At 46.7% G+C, this 16179-nt stretch overlaps 1 protein-coding gene across 5 annotated transcripts in view; it reads right to left on the reverse strand.

Moving 5' to 3' along the window:
• LOC108002061 (plexin-A4) overlaps nucleotides 1-16179 on the reverse strand; it is a 263093-nt gene that overhangs the window by 192284 nt on the left and 54630 nt on the right. The window lies entirely within an intron of this gene.

Here is a 16179-nt window from a genome sequence, read left to right on the forward strand (position 1 = left end):
CACGGATACGCGGATAAGATCGAGAACATCCTCTCCAGATCTTTCGTGCGACTATGTCACGATCCGGCTGCTACAAATAAATTAACCGTGGAATTGCCAAGTTTGGGAATCTCGGTAAATAACTTTTACGATCCCATAATTACAATTATACGCGTGTATGATTCCTTAAAAATCCGCATTGTTCCCTCGCGAGATCATCATCCCAGGATATCCAACAGCCTCCACGCCTCGACGCATTCTTCCTCGCGAGATTCATGCGCTGCGGTTGACTCCGTTCGATTCCACGGAGAAAAAGAGAGGAGAGAGAGGAGTCGACGTCTTTAATTTTAATGAGGATCGGATCGAGATTATAAGGAACGAATCCCGCATTTGGATACCAAATCTCTCCTAATTCTCCGCGTCTTCGTTGCCTTCTCCTCAACCTTTCTCGACGGATTAATCGAAACTACGTCGAGGCGAGTCCACCGATTCTCCAACATCGAGTCGAGTAATCCTATTTACTCCCTCTCTCTCTTTCTCTCTCCGTCCGTGAACGTGGCTCGAGGAAACGTGGCTCGATTGATCCCACCGTCCATCCGGTTTCCACCGTGGAAATAATCGGGATAATCAATCGACAGAGGAGGCGGCGAGTTGAAGCGTTTCTGGACGGAGGATCGAGGGAGCACAAGCGTCGAAAAACGAGCGCGGTCCCGTAATTTCGAGTTAACTAGCACTTTGTTCGACTCTGCGGCGAGGGAACTCGTTTCGTGCGGTGGGGTATATTGACGATCGGTGAAATCAATATGCGAACGTTTCGTCGCTCGATTTTGAATCGGGAGCTTCGATCCGGATATTTAAATAATATTGGTGAATATTTGACAAGACGTTGGATTTGTATTCCCTTCCGATTATCGACAGATTTGTATAAATTTGATCGAATTGGTCGATTAAAGGAAGGCTAAACATATCGATGGAAAATGAGACCATAATTTCGGGATCGTTATTTTAAGTTAATTAAAGGTCGATATCGAGGCGGAGGATTATTCGCTTTTCTTTTTAAATAATTCGAACTTGTCTGGATATAATAATTTCCGCTTATAATGCTCGACTGAAGTTGGAAACTGAAAATTTAAGAAAAATAATTCGTATCTGGACGAATTAAGCTGCGTAAACTTAATATCATAAAGAATTATCTGGGACTATCTCGTAAAGGGAAACAGACGCGCGAGATATCGTATCTGTAAGATTAGGCGCGAATTGATTTATATTATTCGTGGAAAAAGAAGAATTAGAAGAATGAAGGTCGAACCTGTTATTCGAGCGAATTTAAAATCGAGAGGGAGTTGATTCGTCGAAACGCGTTGCCAGACACCTATTCGACCTTACGTTTAATAATCCCAACAATTTCTACGTCGTTACCCACTTGCCGTTGCAATTGTGCAAGCGGATCAGACGGATACCACGCTCATCCTACGTGATTCGTAAGTATTACGTCAACGTAGAAAATGTCGATGAAGCGGGGCAGTACGTGTCGATGTCTGGAATCAAAATGAGCAACAGTGGGCTCGTAGAGAGCTTGGAATTTTTGAAAATAATAAATTCTTGAAAGTATCATCAAAACTATTTCAAAATTCAAAATTTATCGTATTTTTCGTATCGATTACTGCTCATCCAAAAAAGTTCAAAGGTTCGAATCCTTTCTTTGAATACGTCGAACAATTGAAACCATCTGAAGAGTTTGAAAATTTATGTTACATTACGTTAATGCTCGCTCTTTATCCGCGCAAAAATATAATCAACGTAGTTCGATGGCGAGAGAGAGAAAAAGAAATAATTCCTCGCACGATGACGATGGATAAGGACGAGGCCACCCCTCTCTCCTATTATTCTCGCGCAACCCCAATTTTCTTCCCAATGCGCCCTCGCGCATGGGGTGGCCGCAGATTTTCAATCTGCATTTCTCTTCCGCTTATCGCTCTCTTTCTCTTTGCTTTCTACCTCCATCCCTGGATTCCGATCAGATACAGAGAACAACGACGCGTGTAGGATCGATAGAAAGGGAAAAAGAAAATAGGAGGACAGTGGAAGAAATGTATAAATTACTTTAAAACTAGTAGAGAATTACAATACGACAAAATTAAACAGCTGGTAATTAACAAAATATCCAGGATGTTTTCGATATTTCATCCTGTTTCTCGGGGGGGGGGAGCGAATGGTGGATAAAAGGTTGGAGGGATAGCGTGAATTTCCGGCATAGACGAGAGGGGGAGAGAGAGAGAGAGCAAGCAACGGGTTTAAAAGTGTATTAACCGAATCTAATTTTCCTCCAAAATGAAATTAGCCCGCGCGCCGCCGCGAGAAAATCACCCGTGAACGCTTCTTCTCTCCTCGTCTCTCCTCTGTTCCGCTCGCTTCTCTGTTTCCCTGGTTTCTCTAAATAAATTTAATACGCGTATTAAACGAGCCACTCGAAACCCTATTTCCGGGGCCAATTGTTGTTCCCTGTTCCGGACGACGACGACGACGACGACCGCGTTTCCATCTTCCCTTGGAAACAAGACGGCACGATTAGTTTCGAGTAATAAAACGATACCATCTACCTAAAACGATATCATTTACGTTTTATTCCTTCGGGCGCGGACGAACCGATGGAAACGACGCTCGCAACGGCGGAAACTCTCTTCGAGAGATCCTATTTGCTCGTCTCGATATTGTTTCCGGCCTGTTGCATTCCCACTTACACAACTATCTTCCACGTATCGAGAATATATTATTACAGTTATAACGTATCAACGATTTCTACCTTGGCTAAATTGACCGCGAAATCAAGATATATATATATATCTTTTTTTTTTAACTTCGAACGAAAGTCTCCAATTTTCAGAACCTGCCCGAAAAGGGAAAGAAGAGAAAGAAACGATTACATCCGACAACTAAATCGGGATTCATCCCCTCCTCCGTCCGATCGTTTCAATTTCTCCCGTGGATCGCGAGATATACCGTGTTGATTTTATGCTCGATATCTCGGCTCAGCCTGCTCGAAGATAGCCTTTATCCGTGCAATTAGATCTCACCGATGGGTCCATTAACCGGCCATGTTTCTCTCCGGTAACCGTTCGAACGGCCGCCCATTAATTCGCCAAGAGTTGTCTGATCCGGCAGGGTGACGTAATAGGTGAATCGCGGCCGCGATAGATACGCCTCTGTCTTATCGCGCATTTGCATATTTGCTCGCGCGAGGTCGAACGTTGAGCGTTCGCGCCGACCATTTTCTCTCCGGCCATAGTTGGAGGCGATCGTAAACGTCCTCGGGACGAGTTTGACCGCGCTACGCGCCTCGCCTCGTGTAGATTATCCCGCGATTTACTTTCGATCGGACTCGATTTTCAGGTAAACGAGCGACGAGATCTCTGGAGCGATCTCTGAAACGGCGACCCCTCCGGGGTGTAATAAAATTCGAAACGCGGCCGCCGAAAAAGGCGGTCTCGTCGCACCGATCCCCCAAAACGTAAACGTGTCATTTTAGGAAGAAGAGCGTAGAAAACGCGAGTGAAATATACAGCGTCCCTCTCTTTCCTTCGCCATTTTCTTCCGCTACAACTCGATCGAGTGGCAAGATCGGCGCGATTAAAGTTTTCGCCGATAGATTCCGCGCGCAATTCGATAAAAGGCGTCTCCGAAACTTCGTTTCCCGACGTTTTTCCATTATCTTGCCGCGATTCCGATCGATCGTATCGAAGGCCGCGGCGATACGCGCAATTTCGCCACCCGAGACGCTGATTAAGCGGCAGATTATTTCGCGACCCGGGGGAAGAAAGAAACTTTTTCCTTTCCTTCCGTTTCTTCTTCTCCTCTCTCTTTTTTCCAAGCCCAAGCTTCGATCCAAGTTTTCCAATCCTGAATTTTTGCCGATCGGATAGGAGAACGGGCCTGAATAATTTCGTTCGATAAGAAGCTTCCAGAGCTTCCGTGTTTCTCCTCTCCTTTTTTCTTTCCCCTTTCCTTTTTTCTCTTTTTCCTTTTTGATAATTCGTGATTTAAGAGAAGCAATATTCCCCCGACGCATAAATTCCTAGGGGGGGAGGTAAGGAAGGTTTCCCTAAAGATAGAAACGAGCCGCGAATTTGGAGAGCGGAGGCTTCAGAGCGGAAGGGAGGTGGAAGAGGAGTCCTGGTGTCTGGGAGGCGATCAAACGGGGGGAGCGAAGATGGAAATAAATCAACTTTCTGAAATTGAAATTACGCTCTTCTCCTGGCACCGTTCCCTCGCCGTTTCCACGGACGATCGAACAACCTGCTCTCCCGTAATCCGTGCTTATTATTATTTCGAAACGTTGTACAACTCCCTTTCCCTTACGTACCCGACCTATTTGGAAACGACTCGTACTCTTTCGAACGATTCTCTTAACTAAATTCCACCGATTGATCGATAATGTATGGATCGTAATCCAGAGAAGCTCTAATCGCACATTTTTACACGAGGCATTTTTAAGCCCGTTTCATTAGCGAATTACGAACAATAGCCTGCCATTATCGAACAACTCGTTGAAAACTCGCAACGGCCTCTCCTTCCATATAGATGTATAGATAGAGATCGATCGATCGAGCCTCGTAATAAGCCTATATTTTCCTGCAGGCTCTAATTGGCCCTGTGGCTCGAACCAAGAGAATTCCCGCTAAATCCTTATTTATAGAAGTCGAGCAAGGGACTCGCTCGCTCCTCGAGCGAGCGAGAGAGAAGAGGATCTGGTCTGAGCCAGCTTAAGGGTTCGCGGGCAAACGATTCGATTGATTTACGAGGCGCGTCCATCGACTCGGATAGCGGAATTTTCACATCCTTCCCCCCCCCAACTTTCTTCTCTCACGCGGATCAACCCTGTCTAGTCGGCAGACTTTACGCGCGGGATGTTTATTACACGGCAACGGGATATTCAGCGGGGGAGGAATTAAAAAAAAGGATGAAAGTTAACGAGGATGCATTTCGAAGCAAGAGTATAATCGTGGTTCGTAATTAGATCGAGAATTATTTGATCTCGATGCGATAAAAGGATTAAAAACTTGATCGATCCGAGCGCTTCGACGAGATCCAAAACGAGTGCGCGTTTATATTTTTTCCCAAGAATCAATTCGTACGCTTCTGATACGAATGATACGTCGAGATACGAAGATTGAAACAACAAGGTACAAAAGATAAACTATATATTGAGAAGGAATTAAGAGAGAATCGAAGTGTGAGATTGGCGAGATATAAAAATCCTCGAGAGATTTCGACTATCTTTTTAACTCGAGGAGAGAACTTCACGGGCGGCGAAAGCAAGGAAACGAATGCGACAACGATGATCGAGAGACGAGAAGAGAGGTTCGGTCGGACGCTCGTCCTTCGCATACTTTGGATTCGACGCGGGCGGACAAAAGAGACGAAAGATAGACGATTCTCGGGATAGGAAAACAGGGGCAGCGTCGTTTTCCCAAGGGCAAGAGAAAGCTGTTGCCCTGGCAGCGGTAACCCAGTTAGAGCGGTGCGTATCTCGAGCGTATCTGCTGCGAGGCGAGCACTCGGCCGGAAGTCTCGGGCCGCTGCCCTTCCTCTCCTTTCCAACGTCCTTCGAACTCGTGCCGAGGACGACGACCGCCTCGAGAAAGCCTCGAAAAAACGACCGATCGTCGAGATCAATTTTATGGAAATCGGAGTCGGAGATCCAGTGGTGTAAATTTTTCGAGGCGTCGGGTATCCGGTTTTAAATTTACATTTAATGCGAGATGAAGATTTCGTGGAAAGTTTCGAGGGGTGGATTAAAAACACACCCCTCCCCTTCGACACAGAACCTTTAATTTTCCCGCCGATTCGAAATCAGGACCGCGGCGGTTGTTCTTGGAGGGGCGGCTTTTTCGATAAAAGCCTAAGCTTAGTCGCGAGCTTAATGGATTTGCATTTGTATAACCCCGAGGCGCGGCCGACGAGGCGCGAAGTGTCGAACGAAAACCTCAACGTTCCGCCCAACCGTGAATTTTGCCTCCCCATAATCCGCCTTCGCAGGGGTGAAAGGAACGATCGCCGTTGAATCAACGAAACGAGGGATGGGGGGAGGGAAAAAGCAGAAATGCAAAAAATCCATAACAGAATAGAATAAAATCTGGTGTTTAGTGGCCAACGTCCGTCGATTCGTAACTGGAGTAAAATGGTAGGAAAAATTCGTAAAATTTGCATACCTCGGGTATCGGATCATCGGATTCGAATCGTAATGGAGAAAGGAAAAAAAAGGAAAGGGAGACAAGATGGACGAGATAAAAGGACGTACAACTGGTATCGATCGAACGCGTTCCACTCGAAACGATACGACACGGTGGCGGCAAACTTTACGATTGCCTCGAATCGACGAGTTTTCTTTCGACGCGGCGATAAATAATGGGGTATATATCGTGTATACGATACTCGTGTTGGCCGATGAAAAGACAGAAGGAGGAAGGCGGAGGGGATTGGGAAATCGGCAGAGGCTGCCGGATATTGGCTCGGCTGGCCGATCAGAGGCGACACTGAATAATTTCGCTGTTTATCCACGGCACCGATATGCCAATTTATCCCGTGGACGCGGGGTTATCGATTTCATTCGGCCGCTCGTCGTTACGCAACGGGCTTTTCTGACTTCATTTCGCGCACGAATAACAAATTGCCGCGAATAAAGTACACCGAGGCGCATAAACAATCGCGGATTCGGTTACGGGGAGGGGAAATTGAATTACCTTAAACCGCGAAACCGAGCCGTTCGAAAGTCGAACGATCGGTAATTCCTGTTTGCCGACCATTTGCTCGCCTTTTAAAACTTGAAATCTTGCTTTTCTCGTTACCGCGTCGCGGCAAACTTATGGTAAACTCGAATCGTGAGAATTTTAATTTTCCATCCATTCCGTCGCCTTCTTTTCTCGATACGATGGAAACCAGTTGTTATATCTCTCCATTCCTCTTCGCAGGGCCTTTTTCAACTCGGTTTCCGCCACTTCCTCTCCAACGACTCAAAAATATCGCTTTCGTCCGTAGTTGTCGCCCTGACCCGAATCGTGCCGTTCCGCGAGTAATCTCTTATCCGAAAGAAGAATTAACGGTTACAGTTGAAAGAAACGTCGATACCCCGTGGACGAAAAAGCGCTACTTGTTCCCCATCTTCGGCTTCATCGGGGGGAAAATTCGCATCCGCAAAGGTCCGTGATAAAGTTTTTTAATAATGTGATCCACCGGTTGGAACGCAATCACGCCTCAAAGCGTTCATCGAGAAGGAAGCAGAGGTCTCTCTCTTTCTCCTCCCCCTCCCCTTGACTCGCGTTATCGCGGTTCTCGACGCTTGTTTTACAGTTTGCCGGCCACGCAGAACGAGGCGAATCTCGGAAAGAGGATCGACGCCAACTCTCTACGAAGTTTCGAAAACGAATTTCGTGGCTGAGAACGGTCGGCCACGTAATTACAGAGTTTTTCACGTTTAGGCATCGTGTTGAACGCCGCCATCGCGGCGGATCGATTTTATCTTTTCGTTAACTTGCATAATTCGCGATAATCTCGTTTCATTTATTTCAGAAATTTTCTTTTTCTCCGCCTAACAATTTCCTTTCTACCTTCCGCTTCCCCCTTCCGACCCTCTAAAATGTATCCGCTGGAAAATCGAAACGATGCAATTACGAGCAATCGACGCATCGATTCTGATACACGGGAGGGGAGGAAAGTCTTTCTCGCCAAGTCAATCTAACCTTTCTCATCTTTTCGAACCGGATACAAATCGTTCCTTCCGCGTTTCTCTGTTTCTCTGTTCCCTCCTTTTTTCATTTTTTTTTTTTTATTCCTTTTTTTTTGTATACGGCTCGACTCGGAGGGTCGGTCGGCCGATTCAACGCGGCGATCGGTATTTTTCGTCGCGGGCGGAAAATTGAACTTCCATGTATCCACTTTGGTCGGCGTGCCGCGGTGCTCGAGTTTAATGGTAACGAGGACACGAGTATCGAACGAACCGGCCCGATCGTTATTTTATAATATTCTTTCCCATCGTTTCGCCGGGATATTTCGCGAAAATATTTTTCCAGTTAGGAAAAAAGGAAAGGAGGGGGGAATGGAATCTGGAGAAAAAAACAGGGATTCGAATCGGGAATCTCGTTGTTTCACCTTCTCGCTCCTCCTTCGTTTCTTTCTCTCCTTCGTTCAATCTCCCTCTCCTCTACCCACGAAACGAACTCCGCGCAGGGAGTTTTTAAAAGTGGAAACGTTCGCCTTAGCAGGTGCGCAACTTTTGAAATTGAGCATAACGGGGCCACCCTCTCCCTCTCTCTCTATCTCTTCTTTCTCTCCCCTTTCGACTCGTGGACGACACCGGTATAAAACGGCCTTTGCCTCGCTTTCAAACTCGCGCTCATATTCTCCCTTCTCTCTCTCTCTCTTCTTATATTTTACGCCATCTTTCACTTTCCTTTGTCTCCATGCCCCACGCGTACGTGTACACTAGCTCGTCCATCGTTATCCAGTTTACGGAAGTCGAATCTCCACCCGCCCGCCGTGTGGACTAACAACTAACCCTCTTCCCGACCTTTTCGTCGCATTATCATCATCCTACGAATTCTTTCAGCTCCTCGAGTAGACACATTTTTCCTCCTCTTTACTTTGAACTCGAGGAAAGCTCGAGTATGGGGAGGAGGGGGGCAGCATCATCCACGACGTATCAGAAGCGACCGTGGTGCACGGGTCTGGTAGGAGAGAGGGGGGGATATAACCGTGGGGATTTTAAGTGAAAAAAAAAATTTCCAACGTATCGCGGCCGAGGCGTGCTCTTTTCTTTGAGAAGCCCATAGAAAGTCGAGAAGTTTTTAATTAGTGTACCTCATTAGTACCCGGCTGTATTTCGTCGGGATATAATTCTAAGCTCTTTTTCCCTCCTCCCACCCTCTTTCTCTTTCCACCGTTTTGTTACGCTTCCTCTCGCGTCGTCATTACGCGCCGATTCTCGTCCACGGATCATTTTTGCGCGTGATATCATCTCTCGACGAGCGTTACGTCGGACAACGTAGCGGGACGTTGGTTGGAACGACGTATCGATGAGATCGGATGTGTCAAACCGTGGCGGCGCGCCTCATTTTTAGATGGAGGCCGGTGAGGTGGGGCGGAACGCGAAGTCACGAAGCCGGTATTAAGGTCGGCACGGAACGGTGATTCCGTCAGAAATTACTTGGCTCGTCACCGCGGCCTCGAAAAACGAAACGCTGAAACTTGGATCGAGAAACGAATCTCCTTTTTTTCTATTCCTACGATCCGAATTCGAATTCGGTGAAAAGAAGAAACCCTCGACAGGATGAACCAGACCTCCCGGAAAAAGAAGCTATGGCGACACTCGTCCCGTTAAGTCGCTTTGCGATCACGAACTCGAAAGAGGAAAGGGATAAAAGGGAAGGAAAGAAAGAAAGAAAGGAAGGAAGAAAAAATTGGTGAAGGTGCGCAGATGTCGAAGCAACCCTTTCCACCGATGCAATTTCTCGCCGCGGCATTCTCCCCTGACACCGTGAGACAATAACCCGGCACGGGGCCCGCGTGGAATGCGACCGACGTGAAATAACCACAGCCGTCGATGCCCGCGTTTTCCAAAGGTTCGCCTCGGCTAATACGAGGGCCGATGCACTTGCATAATTCGCTCTCGGTCTATCGCCTCCCGATCCATTCGCGCGACCCTGTTCCGTCATCTCTCTCTCTCTCTCGAAAACTCGTTTCCTGGAGAAACCTTTTTTCCACTTTTTTCTTTCTTTCTTTCTTCTCGTTCTTTTTTTCATCGACGCACGTTCTGACGTCAGAGGAGAACGGCGCGCGTAAACGGTCTAACTATTTCGAGAAAAGGAAAGGTGGGACACGCGTTAACTGGACGAGCCGAAAGTTGGCGATAACGAAGGAGAGAAAGTGGGGCGCGGATGACTGGAAAGAATTTCTACGTTAACTCGATCGAACGATTTTCGTGATCCGTATATAATCCAATATATGTATGTATATAATATGCTTGGAGAAACGAATTGATATCTCTTCCGATTCAAAGCTCGTCATGCCGATTTAAGGATCGATCCTCGTGAAACGATACTTATAAAGGGAAACTGGGGAGGACGGTTATCGAAAGTTAACCGATATCGGAAACTTTTGATAAATTCCGCTGATCCCAGGGATTATCCCTCACCCGGTTTCGTCCCGGCAAGAATTTTAATCTTCCGCCCTCTCGCAGTCTTTGTCGCGGCGATCGAGGCGATAGAGATCGATCTCTCCGACGTGCAATTAATCTCGCTACCGCCGTCTAAAAAGCGGCCGATTACGAGCATTTTTTCTCTTTTTCTTTCATTTTTTCCCCCCTCCAGACGACGTGGGACCGAGCGTGTCTAACGAGCGAATTGCCTCAACGATATTGGCGCAATCGGCTTCGTTTTATAACTCGGTTTCTCGCGGACGAGGATACAGTATACCGGGGCTTATATTTAATTCCACGCTCCGCTTCTTTTCGTCACTGTCGCCTACGGCGAATACGCAACACGGTGCAATTAGACGTCGTATCCGTCCTTTTTCCCCATCCCGGTCGCCATTTACACGCGGCTTTAACAGAACTGTTATTGTGATACGAATCGAATCTACTCCCGGATCATCGTTATTTATAACCGCGAGACTGGGCAAGGAACGGTGATGACGATCGACCAGGAAAAACACGTTTCGCTCGAGGAGCAAATTTTTTCCCTTTTTTTTTCTTTCTCGATCGAGCTTCCTATTGTGGAACTTGGTGTTGGCAATTTTATCACGGGTGGAAAGTATTTGAGAACGAAGCGGGGAGGGAGAGCCTTCTTCGCGTTCTTCCACGCTTACATCCGCCCGTTCTATCCGTGATAATACGTATTTCATAGTTGAAGAGGAGCATAAAATTGACATCGAAACGAGATATATATATATATTCTGGAACGATCAATCGTTGGAAAATACGTTTTCTCGTCGACGAACGTTTCGAGGTCGAATCGCGGATCAGTCGCGCTTGTGGCGACGACAATGGAGAACAGATCATCGATGAGAATCGCGACAGGAAGCGGTCGGCCAATTCCGATCGCGAATCCCGCCCTTCGAAATTCCGCCTCCATTTCGAAAAATATCATTTTCCGCTCCACCCCGTTTTCCCCGCTCCACGCGGCGGGTATCCATAATCTCCATAAATTACAAAAAGAGGAGGGAGAGAAAAACTCGGATATCGAATTTCAATCGGGGGTCCTTTTAATCGCGTTTCACGCTCGACCTCGTAACGCGATTTTTCCTCCTTCTGTAAATCCTGCCGCTGATTAAACTCGATCATCGAGCTTCGCGATTCGATTCCCATCTCCTTCCCCCGAGGGGGATGAGGTGAGGGGCCGAGAAAAAGGGAGGACCAAGGGAAGGAAGGAAAAGAGAAACAGGAGCACGAGGAACGACGTTTTAAATTTTAAACGATTAAAAAGGAAAATTGAGAGAGGGAGAGGGTGAAAAGTAGTTTGAAAAATCGGTAAGGGAAACGATCCTCGTAGGAAGAGGGATGATTAATGTATCGTTCGGTCAAGCGAAGTTTACAGCACTAAAGGTGACTTGCACCCCTTCACCCGTGCAAGTGTACGGATGATAAATTTAATTTTCTAGACTAGATCTCCAGAATTGAAGTTTCGTTCGAGTTGTCTTGGGCCTAGTCGTCCAAGATTCGAGTCTAACGCAGAAAGAAAGTATCGATGAAAAAATGAACGAAAGGAAAAAAGAGAGCCGCGGCGAGAATTCGGAAAGTTTTTAATCGCAAGTCTCAGTTTGGTCGAAGCGAGGCCGTCCAATTTGCACGAATGGGATTTTTCTTGAACGTGACGCGCCGATCCTCTCCCGTCTCACCGCGTTTCGAACCTCCGCTTCCGCCCCAACCCTCCTTCCTTCCTTCCTTCCGCAGTGTACAGCCCCGTTTCGCCCGTTTCCGCGATTCTTTTGTCACGAAAAAATTGAATTCGAGCCGCAGAGACGTACACCCACCCTTTTCCCATTCTCGCTCGCCCTTCTCTCTCCCTCTCGCCCACCATTTCCATCCACCGTCCGCGTCGTGTCCCGTCCTTTCTCAACGGCGCTGCCCGCTCAGTTTTTCGGGTTAGCTACAGCTCCATTGTCCGCCAGTTTTTGCACATGCCAACGGCAGAGGTTACACACCCTCGACTCCTCTCCAACCTCCCTCTCTCCTCTTTTGAACGGTGTCGGCCGCCCGATATACCTCCCCGGCTCAAAGGACCAAACTGCGAATCTGTCGATAGAAAGAATGGCCTGGCTCGTAATCAGCGCACGGTCCATTGCATTCCACGCGCGTATAAAAATGCAATCTCGTCCTTCCCCCCTCTCACGTTCGACTATCCCTCCGACCGATCGACCCACCCCTTCCTCCTTCACGATAGCTATTTGCCGAGTAACGTTTGCGTTTTCATTACGGTTGCGAGTGGTGGACAAGTGGATGCGAGGGAGGGAAAGGATCGTTCTTCCCGCTCTTCCCATCCTCGTCGTGCCTCGATCGAATATCGACGCCAGGGAAGAATCCGGACTTGGAACTTGGTTCGTTGTTTTCGATGGGGGAGAGGGGACACACTTCCATCGAATAACTCGAGTACTGCTTCGCGATTATTTACGATCGATGGGATAATTTCGAGCGCATTAAAACGGGCAGGTGGTTCCGTCGAGCGGTTCTATCTTTTTTTCTTTTTACGAGTTTTAATATACAGTTTCTCTCTCTCTCTGTCCTTTTTCTCGCGATAAATCAAACGGTATATTTATTCCTTCTCTCGTTACTTCTCTATCTGTTCCTTTACGTGATCGTGGGTTAAGGTAACCGCGATGCGTAGTTGTATCATTATGGATCGTATTCGTATTTCAACTGGTTTAGATAAGTTTAAGATGCAAAAAAAAATTGTAAAATGTCGAAAAGAGAATTATGCTCGGCTCGATATTCTCTGTTTTTTTGCAAGCGGAGCAACGAAAACCGTCGTCGACACGGACGGTCTTAATTGGAGCTAATCGACGGCTCACGCCACCTTTTTCGCGCCGCTTGATGGCCTTTTTTTGTACGGTTCACCGAGGATCAATGAGGTTGAACGAAACGAAAAAATCATCCGCTCCAATCCCGTCGAATAATCGACGAGGAATCGTGAAAAGAACTACGATAAATTTCTTGCTTCGCTTCCACCGGCCAAACTTTTTTTTCGAATAATTTGAGAAACGTGTTCTTTTTCTTCTTTTCTAATAATCATCATCAATGTCACTATGTTACAGTTTAAGCCGCGATTAAACGAGGATCGATACTTTAACGAGCAATTTGTTATCTTTTACGGTCACAAAGACTGGCATTGTACGGGAGATAATTTCTTATCGTGGAGATAGCGTTATGTATCGTTAATTCCTCTTTTGAACACGTGCTTCCAATGTGTCTACACAATTCTATTAGAAAAATTCGAATATCTATATAGGCTACCGGACGCATTCTCGAATTGAACAGCGTTTGCGTTGCAGAGAATCCGAAAATTGTACTCGATCGAGGAGAATATCTTGAAATACGTGCATTTCTTTATATCTCGTATAATTCGCACTGGTCACTCGTAACAACGTGTACGTATGATAAAAATAACGCACGCATCATTCTCTCGCAAAGTGGATCTGTAAATCTTCTCGAGCTCGAAAAAAAGAAGAAAAAAGGAAAAGCTAAAAATCGAAGAGACAAGGATCGAAGTTCTAGGAAAAACTACTCGACGGAACACGTAACGATCGAAGAGCGAACTTCTGGGCGAAATTAAAGGAAAGAAGAAGGAAAAAAGGTAAAAATCGGAGTAGAGAACGGAGTACGCGTGGATGGAACAGATGGAACGAAGCTGGAAAGGGAAAAGGGGGACAAAAAAGAGGCACTGTCCCACGGCAGCCCAGTTGTCGGCCGGACCAAACAAACAATCTTTATCTCCTTTATGGTCGTCCTTATCTCCGCCAACCGACTCTTCTCTTCGGCTTTCCCGTGGCAGGTTCTGCCTTTTTCTCGCCCTACGTACGTGAACAGATCCTTTGTGTTCCCCGCATACTTTCTCACCGTGTTCGACGCGAGGGGAACGAGGGAGAGAAAAAAAGGAAAAGAAAAGAAAGAAGGTTAAAGAAATAAGAAACTCGGAGGGAGGCAACGAAACAGAGGAAAGAAGAGACCTTCGGAAGGGAAAAAGAAGAAGAAGAAGAAGAAGATTGTAGCCGTCTAGCTCCACGAAAATTTGAATAAATCTCGCTCTGAATATCATTTCGCCGCTTTCCAACAAACTATCCGCCCTCGTTGAAACTGAAAATGCCGGTAGCACCGCCGACTTTACTTTCAATGAACCGCCAAGCTTTTCCACCTCTCTCTTCTCTCGCTCTTTCCACCCCATTTTAACGTTCGCGGTAATAAAGTTTGCCGGCAAACGTTTTATTATGAGTCATTCGTGGGAACCTTTGACATTAAGCCTTATGACGCGAGAGACTTGCGTGTCGCGGCGCTTCATCGATCCACGATTCGTGAGACTTTTTTTTTTTTTGTTTAAATAAAACCCTTTTCCCTAAGAATCGTTCAAGATAGTCGCGAAAGTATCGCGCGAAACGATACGGCAAATTGCAATTACTTACTTTGACTATTTAATTCGCAATGGTCGTTGAAGAGACACGCCAAATTTGAAAGCAAAGAAAATTTATTTTTCAAACGTTCTTTTCCAGAACTTCCGTTATCCTGAAAAAGCAAGGAATTCGAGTAAACGTAACGCGTTTGTCGACTGCGTGTACATTGCGGAAGATCGTTCTATGGATCGGAGAAAAATGGCGCAATGGCGAAGGAGACACATGACGCTTTGTGCGCGATCTCTTTGCTTTCCCATCATCCTCCGTGTTTTCGATACCGCCACCTGTTACGTAAACACGAGCACGGAGACACGGCCAATTGATTTACGTCGTAATGGACTACGAGGACGAGTCGCGGCCTTCCGAGACAGAGAGAGAGAGAACTCTTTCTACCTGGCAACCGTTCAGCGAATCATCGACTCGAGAGCCGACTTCCGTCTATCTACACTGCTCGCTCGATTATCTCCCACGTATTTCAATCCCACCGATTTCTCTTCCTTCCCTCTTTCATCCCTTCCCCCTTTACGATTATAATTTACCCAAAAAAATCCGTACTTAAATTCCTCGAATGAGATAGAAGCAATTCTACTCCGCGTCGATCTCTCGTTTCTGTTCGTGGACCCAACAAAAGGAGAGCGAAAAGAAAAGAGAGGAAAAAGGAAGAATCGAGTAAAAATGGATGAGAAAATGCGCGGTTATCTGTAGCATTTAAATCTGTAGCGAACACGTGGAAGATCCGTACGAATTGAACAGCGGCAAGGAGCAACGCAAAAGTTTGCTTTATATTCGAGCGTACGTATGTAAATGAGAAACGATCATTCAGCCGGCGCGGCGGTTGTAACGTCGCGGCACGAACCGATCGTGGGTGCACGTGTAAAATCGAGCAAGAAAGCACGCGCCCTGTTCTCGTGTTTCTTTCCTAGGGGGTTCCTTCCTCCTTCCAGCCCCCATGCGGCGCTGTCACGCGATAAACCGTGCCCCGATCCCGGTTCACCGATTACCACCACTGCCGCCGAAGCGAACGTTCCTCGAATGCAAATCGACATCGATGGACGGACCGTTATCGAGCTACGATGCCGCCCGAGAGAGAGAGCAAAACACCAAGTTGGCGAAGAGCGAAAATCCATTAAAGAAATGCTCGAGATTGGAGCGTGGTTGGGGGAGATAGGCCAGCTGACGCGTGTTAGATTTCTCCACGGATACAGCGATTGCGATTCGTTGAATCGATCCTTGGATATCGGATATCGTTTGCTAAATATTATCGAACGGCCTTACGAAGTGGCGCAAGGTAATCGGAGGATACTTATTCTTTTCAACATTTTTTGCAAGTATGTACGGGCGCGTATCGATCACGAAGGATCAACAGAGTTATCTCGATTCGAGAACAATCGTTGGATCAATTATTAATTTTACACATCGAATTATTCGCGGTCATCTTGGTTCTCTCCTTTCTTTTTTTCAGCTTCGACTTTCGCTTCTTCCCCTGTTCGAATCTCGATTCATAAGTCGGGGCGAAGAACGCAAGAGCGTAAGACGAAGAAGACGAAGAGA

Source organism: Apis cerana, linkage group LG1 (assembly GCF_029169275.1).
Source record: "Apis cerana isolate GH-2021 linkage group LG1, AcerK_1.0, whole genome shotgun sequence".
NCBI lineage: Eukaryota > Metazoa > Arthropoda > Insecta > Hymenoptera > Apidae > Apis > Apis cerana.